This window comes from Saccopteryx bilineata, chromosome 2 (assembly GCF_036850765.1).
Source record: "Saccopteryx bilineata isolate mSacBil1 chromosome 2, mSacBil1_pri_phased_curated, whole genome shotgun sequence".
NCBI lineage: Eukaryota > Metazoa > Chordata > Mammalia > Chiroptera > Emballonuridae > Saccopteryx > Saccopteryx bilineata.
Window position 1 is genome coordinate 347,513,760 of NC_089491.1, and position 11,972 is coordinate 347,525,731.

General features: G+C 44.4%; 1 protein-coding gene across 2 annotated transcripts in view; it reads right to left on the reverse strand.

Moving 5' to 3' along the window:
* Positions 1-11,972, reverse strand: part of LOC136326527 (probable ATP-dependent RNA helicase DDX52) — a 198,599-nt gene that overhangs the window by 29,924 nt on the left and 156,703 nt on the right. The window lies entirely within an intron of this gene.

Genomic DNA, 11,972 nt, shown 5'->3' on the forward strand with positions numbered 1-11,972 from the left:
CTCCCCAGTGCCTCCCCTGACCCTGGAAAGGGTCACTCCAGTGCCCACCATCCTTTCCTAATAAAATAAAGTTGCGTCATAGTGTCTGAGTAGGTGTCATTCTATTATGAAGGGTGTGGGGGAGTGAGCACGGGGCAAGGGGCAGGCTGGGAGGGCAACCTTCAGGAATCCTTTTGGGTCTATTAAGAACTAGGCTGCTGAATGATAACTGACCCAGTTCTTCTTGGGTAAGAAAGAAGCTGACACAGCCCTGGCCGGGTAGCTCAGTTGGTGGGCACATCATCCCAATATGCCAAGGTTGTGGTTTAGATCCCTGGTCAGGGCCCATGCAAGAATCAACCAATGAATGTATAAATAAGAGGAATGACAAATCAATGTTCTCTCTCTCTCTCCTTCATCTCCCTCTAAAATAAGTAAAGTTTTATAAAGTTGACACATTCACTCCTCTCTGTTACACACCAAGTCCACTCCCTAGGTCCTTGGTGCCAGCTTACTGGACAGTCACAATAAAACCAGAAAAAAATGACCTGCAGGCCCAACTCTCTGTCGCCATGAAAACCAATTACATGCCTGACCAGGCAGTAGTACAGTGAATAGAGTGTCAGCCTGGGATGCTGTGGACTCAGGTTCAAAACCCTAAGGTTGCTGGCTTGAGCACAGGCTCATCCAGCTTGAGCACAGGCTCAACAGCTTGAGCACGGGTTGCTGGCTTGAGCGTGAAATCATAAACATGACCTCATGGTCACTGGTTTGAAGCCCAGGGTCGCTGGCTTGAGAACAAGGTCGCTGGCTTGAACAAGGGATCACTCGCTCTGCTGCAGCCCCCTAGTCAAGGTATGTATGAGAAAGTAATCAATGAAAAACTAAGGTGCCACAATGAAGATTTAATGCCTCTCTTCATCTCTCTTCCTTCCTGTCTGTCTGTCTTTCTCTCTCTAAAGAAGAAGAAGAAGAAGAAGAAGAAGAAGAAGAAGAAGAAGAAGAAGAAGAAGAAGAAGAAGAAGAAGAAGAAGAAAAGGAAACCAATTACCTGACACAAGTGCTGGTGAGAAGGAAAGAGGTTTCTTCAAGTGCTGGCTACCTGAGAAGATGGAGAGACCCCTGTCCTCAAAAACCCATCTTCCTCTCTCGGTGCAGGCAGAAGGTCTGACAAGGAGAGAGAAGGCATGAAAAAATAGAACAAAAGAATCCAAAGGAGGGGGTTGAGAGTTCTTGGCTGAGGGGACTCAGCACAATTTGTTCAGATAACTGACTGAAAGCCACACATCTTTCAGGGCTGGCATATCTAAAAGTTGGACTCCATTCCTTTGGTTGTTACAGGAATTGAAGCTAGCAAGTAACTTACAAATTAGGATTTTTGTTTCATGTAACAAATGTCCACAGATTCCCACAATCGAGCTGCCCTCTTTGGCCTTGAGTGAGCCAGAATCAGAACTGCAGGCCCAGCTCAGTGGGAGTGAGGGGAAGGGCAGGAGCTTATGTTTTATTCTTGCTCGCATGTTAACCTTCAATATGTGTCAGCCGGCGGGAAACAGGCCTTTTCACTGTAATGAGAGTATGGATAGAGGTGAAAGTACAGGACTGATTATATACATTTGATTTGTTACAGAATACGTAACTGTGATTACCAAACTAGTCGTATTGAACCATGGCTATAAGAGCAACAAACTGGATTTAACATGTTACAGGAATCCTTTTATAAACTAACTTTTTTAGTACACTCTTATTTAGCTCTATTTTGTGGCTAGTCAGCTAATATCAGTAAATCAGTAATATAGCACATTTATTCCTGGTTTCAACAGGTCCGGACCGCCCCCATAGTACTTGGAGGCACTTCCTGCCACCTACCCCAGCACCACAACCCCAAACTTAACCCCCAAGAGTGGAAAGAAATGAAAGCAAGATAGCTATTAACTACAGAAGCAAAACACCGCACCATGTGAGAAAACAAGGAAAGAAACCACAGAATTACTCTTGTACAGAAATTTGAAGGGAAATACACATTGGGCCCCACTACCTTTGGGAAATGGGAACAAGGCAAAATGGCTTTGGGACAAACAGAGCCAGAATGTGTGGGCTCTGAATTGGGGCAAGAAAGTGCAAGAAAGATTCTAGATTGGGGGTTGCAGATCAGCACTGACAGGTGCCAGACAGATAATTACATAAGTAATGAGGGCTGCATATGAGGAGATAAATCTTAACTGACAGCCTCCTTGTGAGGAATACAGCATGGAGGGGTGGGGACCAGAACCTCCAAAGAACTCAGGCCTTTGCTGAGGCGGAGCCCCTCCAGCCTGGTCATTTGGGACTGTGAGAACAGGACTGCTGATCTTCTGATTCTTCGAGACAGACAGGACATCCAGACCTTAATGTGAAATCTAATTTTTAAACATTGGCAATTAATTCATATGGAAAACATTTTAAGGGGAAAATTTAACCCCTACGCTTTTGTCTTGCAATTTGTTCTAAGAGCAGTAGATTCAAATAACTTGGTATAAGGGAAAGAATCTAAAAGACTTGGATTTAAATTTATGCTCATGACTAGATTACTTAAGTTCTGTGAGAACCAGTTTCCTTACAAGGCTTACATGAGGGTTCAATAAAGTCATGTTTCTGAGGTGATTGGCACAGAACCTCACTCAAGAAATTGCAGCTGTTTTTGCACTGAATTTGAGGGTATTTCATGTTTTCTGGTGGAATGATGAAATACTTGTTATTAAATCATATTCTGTTTTCCAAATGTTTCTTTTTTAAATTTTCCAAATGAACTTGAAAGGGCATCTAGGCTAAGTAACTAGTAACCTGTAAATCAATACTAAGATGCTTGAAGTAACTTTTATCCAAATACGAGTTTACGAAATCAGTAATTCTTTTTACAATGCAGATAATCACCCTCCTGGTTAGTCTTCCTAAAAAGTTCACTGGTATTCACTTTCAATATTTTACATCTAGCACCATAAGTCTTTGGGGAGTGCTTGAAAGTTGAAATAATCAGAACCTTAAAACTCCGTTTCTTAGCTCAGAAACTGTTCATTTGCCTTAGATCATTTCTTTTATCATCTGACTTTAAAATCATGGTGTTTTTGAGTTAAAAGGGCCTCACAGGTCATCCTAATTTCTTTTAATTTAGAAATCTTAGCATCCCTTACAGATGGTATTCACCTGTGTGGCACTAGTGTAAGGGAATCACTGTTTCACAAGGCAACTCACTTTACTAAATTGCTCTGGTTTCAGAGAAGTATTTCTAACATTAAGCTGAAATCAATATCCCTGTAATATCCTTCATTTGATCTTAGAATTATTTGGACATTTCATGGTCTTTAGAAGCTGATGTAATTAGCACAAACATATAATTATGTCTTGACTTGAATAAGTATTTTAAAAGGAAATGTGAGCCATCCTAAGAAGTGTTTGTTGAATGAATGTGGCAGGAGAGGGGTGCCTCCAGGGGTGGTATAGCTACTAGGAAGAGGATTCTAAAATGTCAGGAGAGTAGTCTACTGCAGGGGGAGCCACACTGCACAGAGTATCCCCTCAGTTCCTTCTGGGGAATGGCTGAATCAACGCCACCCCTTCTGGTTGAGAATTTCAAAGATGTTAGCTGACTTTGCAAAATTTTAGAATTTGAAAAGATCTTAAAGACCATCTTCCCTAAACACTTTGATTTAACAAATGTTATTCTGCTTTTCAGCTCTTCAGTTAGGCAGTGAATGGTAACCTCCACTGCAAGCCAGAAACACCTGGGATACTAAACAGCCATTCTGATTTTATTGGTCTGGGAAGGGATCTAAGCAAGAGTGCTTTTAAAGCTCCCCAGGTGACTCAAAAATGCAAACTAGGTTGAGAACCACTGACTTCAGGACCACAAAAATGAGATACAGGTGTCACAGTTGTTGTATTGGTAACACGAGGGCCCAAAGGAGATGAGAGACCCGGGCCAGTTGGGGCAGACCCAGTTTCTTATTCTAACCAGTCGTTCAAGATGTTTCTAATAAGCCAGTAACAAAAGGGTAAGTACTGGGTGGTTTCTCTCATGTGAGGTACTCCAAGTAGTCACATTCAGAGGCAGAAAGTAGAATGGTGGTTACCAGAGGCTGGGGGCAGGGGGGACAGGGAGTTGTTAGCGGCTTCTGAGTTTCAGTTTTACAAGAAGAAAAGAGTTCTGGAGATTGGTTGCACAACAATGTGAATGTGCTTCACATCACTGAACTGTACACTTAGAACATTTAAGATGGTAAATTTATTGTCTATTTTATCACAATGTTTGAAAATTTTAAATAATTTCTAATGAAAATTTTCCCAAGGGTAAGAGTAGCAAGATTTGCACAAGAAAATTCAATAGGCAGAATTCAAGTAATCCTAGAACCTGGGAATGATGTTTTTCTGACTCTGTGTAATCTTTTTTTTTAAAGTTTTTAATTTTTTTAAACTTTTTCAATTTCTTTACCCAAACCTTTTTTAAGTTTTAAAATTGAATTTCTTGGGGTAACACTGGTTAATAAAATTATACAGGTTTAAACTTTCAGGTGTACAATTCTATAATACAGCCCATGTAATCTTTTAAATTTAACCTAAAATGAACACTTACTTCTGATTTCTTCTGTCAGCATTCCTGAAACACATACAGTGAGTTCTGTCCCTTTATACACATTGGAGGACAGAACTGACCATTTCCCCTTTCTTCACGTGTCCTTCTCAGAGTGATAAGACCTGGGTTTCTAGGTCAAGCAAACATGACACTTTGCCATACAGCTTTTGTCTTCAGACTCTCCCCGTGCCCACGGCTGAGATAGGCTGTAAGTGATACAATATTCGAGTCACCAGCTCGTTCCAGTTTGCAGGAGACTTTCCCAATTTTAGCGCTGGAGGCCCCAGGTGCCAGAACCCTTCATCTCAATGCAAACTGGAACAATTGGTCATCCTACTAGTAGTCCTAAATCTTAGAAAACAAAGAGGGGGGAAAATAGAGGAAGGAAGAGGAATAGAAAAGGAGTAAGAGAGAGCCCAATGGGAAAGAGAAAGGTGTCCATGATATATATGGCTTTCTTTTATATGTTTTTATTAATTAATTGTGTTAACATGGATTCAAGTGTCCCACTCAATATAACACCCTCACCCCACCCCCGTGTCCCCCATTACACCCCTTTGCCTCCTTCCCCTAACTCTCTCCCCCCTTCCCTCTGGGATTTGCTGTCCTGTTATCTGTATCTATGTGTTATGTATATATAATTTCACTAATCCTTTCACCTTCTCTGATCCCATCCCTCATCCCCCTTCCCTCTGACTGCTGTCCCTCTGGTCCTGTGACCCTGCCTTTGCCTCTATTTCGTTTCTCAGTTCACTTTGTTCATTAGGTTCCACATATAAGTGAGATCATATGATATTTGTCTTTCTCTGCCTAGCTTATTTCACTTAGCATAATAATCTCCAGGTCCAACCATGCCATCACAAAAGGTAAGATTTCCTTCTTTTTCACGGCTGCATAGTGTTCCATTATGTATATGTACCACAGCTTTTTAATCTACTTGTCCACTGACAGACAGGACACTTGGGCTGTTTCCAGATCTTGGCTATTGTAAAAAATGCTGCAATAAACATGGCGGTGCATATTTTCTTTTGTATCAGTGATTTGGTATTCTAAGGATGTATTCCTAAAAGTGGGATAGCTGGGTCAAAAGGCAGTTCCCTTTTTTATTTTTTGAAGAAATGCTATACTGTTTTCCACAGTGGCTGCACAAGTCTGCATTCCCACCAGCAGTGCAGAAGGGTTCCCTTTTCTCCACACCCTCACCAGCCTTTATTGTGTGTTGGTTTGTTAATGAGCACCATTCTGACAGGTGTGAGGTGGTACCTCATTGTGGTTTTAATTTGCATTTCTCTAACAATTAGTGACATTGAACATTTTTTCATGTTTATTGGCCATCTTTATGTCCTCTTTGGAGAAGTGTCTATTCAGTTCTTTTGCCTGTTTTTTTTTGTTTTTTGTTTTTTGTTTTTTTTTACAGAGGCAGAGATAGACAGGGACAGACAGACAGCAACGGAGAGAGATGAGAAGCATCAATCATCAGTTTCTCGTTGTGCGCGTTGCGACTTCTTAGTTGTTCATTGATTGCTTTCTCACATGTGCCTTGACCGTGGGCCTTCAGCAGACCGAGTAACCCCCTGCTGGAGCCAGCGACCTTGGGTCCAAGCTGGTGAGCTCTTTGCTCAAGCCAGATGAGCCCGCGCTCAAGCTGGCGACCTCGGGGTCTCGAACCTGGGTCCTCTGCATCCCAGTCTGACGCTCTATCCACTGCGCCACCACCTGGTCAGGCCTTTTGCCTGTTTTTAAATTGGATTGTTTACCTTCCTGGTGTTGAGTTTTAAAAGTTCCTTATAAATTTTGGTTATAAACCCCTTATCAGACGTATTGGCAAATATGTTCTCCCATTGTGTGGGTTGTCTTTCTATTTTGTTTATGGTGTCTTTTGCTGTACTAAAGCTTTTTAGTTTGATATAGTCCCGTTTATTTTGTCCTTTATTTCACTTACCTGTGGAGATAAATCAGCAAAAATATTGCTACAAGAGATACTGGAGAATTTACTGCCTATGTTTTCTTCCAAGATGTTTATGGTCTTGTGACTTACATTTAAGGCTTTTATCCATTTTGTATTTGTTTTTGTGAATGGTGTAAGTTGGTGGTCTAGTTTCATTTTTTTGCATGTACCTGTCCAATTTTCCCAACACCATTTATTAAAAAGACTGTCTTTACTCCATTGTATGTTCTTACCTCCTTTGTCAAATATCAATTGACCATAAAGGCATGGGTTTATTTCTGGGGTCTCTTTTCTGTGCCATTGATCTGTATGTCTGTTCTTATGCCAGTACCAAGCTGTTTTGATTACTGTGGCCCTGTAGTATAACTTGATATCAGGAAGTGTGATACCTCCCACTTTATTCTTCATTTTCAAGATTGCTGAGGCTATTTGTATTCTTTTTTGGTTCCATATAAACTTTTGGAATATTTTTTTCTATGTCTTTGAAGTATGCCATTGGTATTGTAATAGAAATTACATTAAATTTATAGATTGTTTGGGTGATATAGATATTTAAATGGTGTTTATTATTCCTATCCATGGCATAGCATATGCTCCCACTTGTTTGTATCTTTCTTGATTTCTTTTTTCAATGTCTTATAATTTTCTGAGTGCAAGTCTTTTTATCTCCTTGCTAAATTTACTCCTAGGTACTTTATTTTTTGTTGTTGTAATAATGAAGGGGATTGTTTCTTTAACTTTTCTTTCAGACAGTTTATTGTTTGTGTATAAAAATGTCACTGATTTCTGAATATTAATTTTATATCCTACCACCTTGCTGAATTTACTTATCATGTCTAGTAGTTTTTTGACTGAGACTTTAGGGTTTTCTATGTACAGTATCATGTCACCAGCAAATGATAGTTTTACTTACTTTTCAGCTGCTCCACCTCCTCTTGCGGCTGCCTGGTCTTCCCACAAATTCTTCTGTAGTAAGACTGTAGTGTGGGTTCAGACTGGCCTCACTCAACCAACCCCTCTACAGGTTGCACGTTTAGTGGGTTACGGCAGCTGAGGTTGGGAATAAAACGTTAGTGGGACCTCTTGGTCAGGAGCTTAGTATGGGAAATGTGGCCCCTACTGCAGAGCCTAATCCCTCAGCCACTGATGGATACTCAAATTTTATTTCTCCCCAACAAGGTGAGCAGCAGGTTCACCAACAGTCCTCTCTGCAGAAGTTCTTACAGATGGAGAGACCCTGGTCTCAGGGAGAAAGACTGAGAGAGTCCTCTCCTGGGGCTAACTGTGCCCCCTCAGAAGGTGGCTAAGCCCTTCAACCAGATCCAACAATATGCTCACAGGGACCCACACATTAAATGTCCATGCTCCAAGCCTCTCTCCCTTCCCCCTGTGGAATATAGCCCCGCAGGACAGGATATCCAGCACCCTGGCCTGTTGGCTATGAAGCTCCACCGTATCCAATGCACCTGAGCCACTGTGCCAATGCTGATCACAGAGAGTGGAACTTGCCTCAGCTGGGCCAGGTTTGAGGAGCCCTTCCTTAGGACACCACTCTAGCAAGGGTTGTTAGGTCTTGAACTGATGCTCTCCACAGATGGCCACTGAATGTGCCAGCCTCGGGCCTCCCTGGCAGGTACCCATTGCAGACCAGTGAGAGACACTGCCCGTGACTAGCCCCCAGTAACCTTCTTGGAGCTATAAGCAATCCAGAGTTTGTGACTGCCTCTGCTGGGCCCAGGTGCTCATGGAAATAACAAGCTGCACGTTTAGGTTGGCTTTTACCCACACTGGGCCTGGGGGAAGGTTCACTTAAAAGGCCAATGTTCCCTGGCCCTGGCCGGTTGGCTCAGCGGTAGAGTGTCAGCCTGGCGTGCAGGAGTCCCAGGTTCGATTCCCGGCCAGGGCACACAGGAGAAGCACCCATCTGCTTCTCCACCCCTCCCCCTCTCCTTCCTCTCTGTCTCTCTCTTCCCCTCCCACAGCCGAGGCTCCATTGGAGCAAAGATGGCCCGAGCGCTGAGGATGGCTCTGTGGCCTCTGCCTCAGGCACTAGAATGGCTCTGGATGCAACAGAGCGACGCCCCAGAGGGGCAGAGCATCGCCTCCTGGTGGGCATGCCAGGTGGATCCTGGTCAGGTGCATGCAGGAGTCTGTCTGACTGTCTCCCCATTTCCAGCTTCAGAAAAATGGGGGAAAAAAGAAAAAAAAGAGAAAAAAAAAAAGGCCAAGGTTCCCTGAGTCCTGCCTCCTGCAGCCTCTGTCTGTTGGCTGCTTGTTGGGCTAGGCCACTGAAAAACCTCTAGTAGGATCTCGAGCCTGCAGCAATTCAGGAACTAGAAAGGGTGGTGGGAGTGGCTCCACACCTTGGCCCCAGGTGTCAGTCTGTCCAGACTTTTTTTTGTTTTGTTTTTGTATTTTTCTGAAGCTGGAAACGGAGAGACAGTCAGACAGACTCCCGCATGCGCCCGCCCGGGATCCACCCGGCATGCCCACCAGGGGTTGATGCTCTGCCCACCAGGGGCGACGCTCTGCCCACCAGGGGTTGATGCTCTGCCCACCAGGGGCGATGCTCTACCCACCAGGGGTTGATGCTCTGCCCACCAGGGGTTGATGCTCTGCCCACCAGGGGCGACGCTCTGCCCACCAGGGGCGACGCTCTGCCCACCAGGGGTTGATGCTCTGCCCACCAGGGGCGACGCTCTGCCCACCAGATGTCGATGCTCTGCCCCTCTGGGGCGTCGCTCTGCCGCAACTAGAGCCACTCTAGCGCCTGGGGCAGAGGCCAAGGAGCCATTCCCAGCGCCCAGGCCATCTTTGCTCCAATGGAGCCTTGGCTGCGGGAGGGGAAGAGAGAGACAGAGAGGAAGGGGGGGGGGTGGAGAAGCAAATGGGCACTTCTCCTATGTGCCCTGGCCGGGAATCGAACCCTGGTCCCCCGCACGCCAGGCCGACGCTCTACCGCTGAGCCAACCGGCCAAGGCTGCCCAGACTTTTTTCACAGACCTCAGTTGGGTGTGGCCCCAGGGGTCTGGTGGGTATGGCCTGAGACCCAGAATGTGGTCTTTCCACACTCCAGACATTTTCTACCAAGTCTCCCATGAGGCAGAATTACTAGTCTTAGACTCAGGAACATGTGGGATAAAGCTTCGGCCTGAATACCAGAAAATCCAGTCACTGACACATCCCCTGCTTCCTGGCCTCTCAGAACAACCCAGCCTCCATGACTGGGGTAGGAGAGACTCCCAAGGGTGGAGGAGTTGCTTTTCCCTAGGTTGATGCCACTCAGAGGGGACTGCTCCACCCAAGAAAGATGGTGACTGCAAATATTGGAGAATGACTCAGCACAGGGGTTCTGGTGGCTGTCCCCCACAGTGTCTCTCCCTGGGCCTCCAACTTTACAGTCTCCTCATGCAACTCTAGACCTCTTAGCTCTCCCTCCACCGGAACCCTGGATAAGTGGCTATGAACAAGATTTTCTGTGCAGGCCTTTTAAGATGAAGCCTGAATCTCTGAGAGCTCCGTCTCTTTCTCACAGACAGAAACCTGGCTCTTTTCACCTCCAAATACTGTGTGGGCGCCTCTTCTAGGATCTGGGGCTCTAGGTTGGGGCTCTGGTCCTGGGGTTGAGGATCCACACCTCTCAGGCAACCCTCCCACCGTGTGAGTCCCTCTGGACCCTCAGCTGCTTCTCGCTCCTGGGAGCAGGTCACCCCTTTCTGCATCTCTGCCCTTCCTACCAGTCTTGGTGTGGCTTCTTCTTTGATCCTTTGTGGGGTAGTTGTGTTAGGCTTGCTCGTTGTATACCAGCTACAAGCATTTTGCCTGATGAGTGTGTGAGCTCGTGGCAGCACCATGTTTGTATGGCCTATATAAGGCTGTGGGTGCTTGCACTCAGGGAGATTGTGGATGTGCGGATTGCCTGCCCGCCACAGTGAGGGGTCATTTTGCTGTTTGTTTGCCTGAGAGGCGGTTTCCCTTTCCTATGTGCTTGTCCACCATTGTGAGACTTTATTAAACAGAATGGCCCAACCCTTTCCAGCTCTGCAGTTTTTCTACCATCTGACCAAATCAAATGTGAACCTGCCTGATCTTGGCCACTGGCATTACATCCTTGGTTATAGACTCCTCTTCGTTTAGTCCAAAGTTGGTTTTTCAAGATGATTGTTCTTAAATTAAGTTATAATTCAATTTGGTCCTGGGAGGTGGCAGTGTAAATGCCCACCTACTCTGTTGCCATCTTCAATGCTCCCATGATATAATATATGACTTTTGATGGCCCTCAATGGTTGCCATGGTTTTCTGACTGTTTTGAGTTTATTATAATTATGGGTATGAATAACACCAGCATTACTGGTGTAATAAGAACTAATATTTGTGAACACATGTATACAACACATGCTAGTATTTTTACAAGTCCAGGGGGTCTTTAAGTTACGACACAGTTCTGTTCCTACAAGAGTAACATAACCCCAATTTTGGTGTCAGTCAAAACATTCCCTAGCCTAAGTCACTTACCTATCCTAATACAGTTGTAAAATCATAATCTATTATAGAACATAAATACACAAATAAGCCACAGTAAAAGAATGCTGCATATTCTTCCACCACACGCAACCAAACTGTTTCACCCACATAGTCCATAAGTATGATACTAATGGCGTAAGCCAAAACACTAATTGTTGGCGACTGCAAGTCAACAGGGTCCTTGCGGTTTAGATTTTGGGGGGAGAGAGATGCGGGGGACTGGCAGTAAGCTGACAATCTGCCCAACCCCCACCTCACTTGCTTGGTTAAGTTGCTAAAGGCTAAATTCTCCATATTGGCCATGAAGGTGAGTATTCGAACTCATCCCATCCCCCCACTTCACTTGCTTGCTTAAGTTGCTAGAAGCAATTTACATGCCCTTCCTCTCACCCTTTGTTTGTTCTGACCTTGGTTGATTTCAGTTATGCAGAGTGGAGGGTTTCTGCCCTTGGGAGAATTCTTGGATTGCCTTGGAGATGTGTGACTTTGTATTGGAGACTTCCTTATTTGCATATAGCTATATAATAAAGCAGGCTATCTTTTGCATTACAAAGAGACCTCCTGATCCCATCCTTTTTCTCTTTAAGTCTATTTTCTTAGTTCCGCGCTGTACCCCTCAGGACCTGGAATTACTAGCCGTGCTGGTTCCAGCAACTCATGTCTCAACTTTTAAGTTTTTATGGGAGTGAACATTGTAAATTTGAAACATCTTATGTTGAGACTGTTGTAACTTGAGGACTCCCTGTACTGTGTCATTTCTTTCCTACTATAATCCTATAATAGGTAGATACTATTATTATCCCTATAATAAGAAGCCCCACTGAAGATTTTTTCCCCCCTCAGGTCTAAAAAGAAAGACACAAGAAAGTTACCTTGCTTTTCTTAAGAAGAAAAAATTTTGGAGTACTTTTT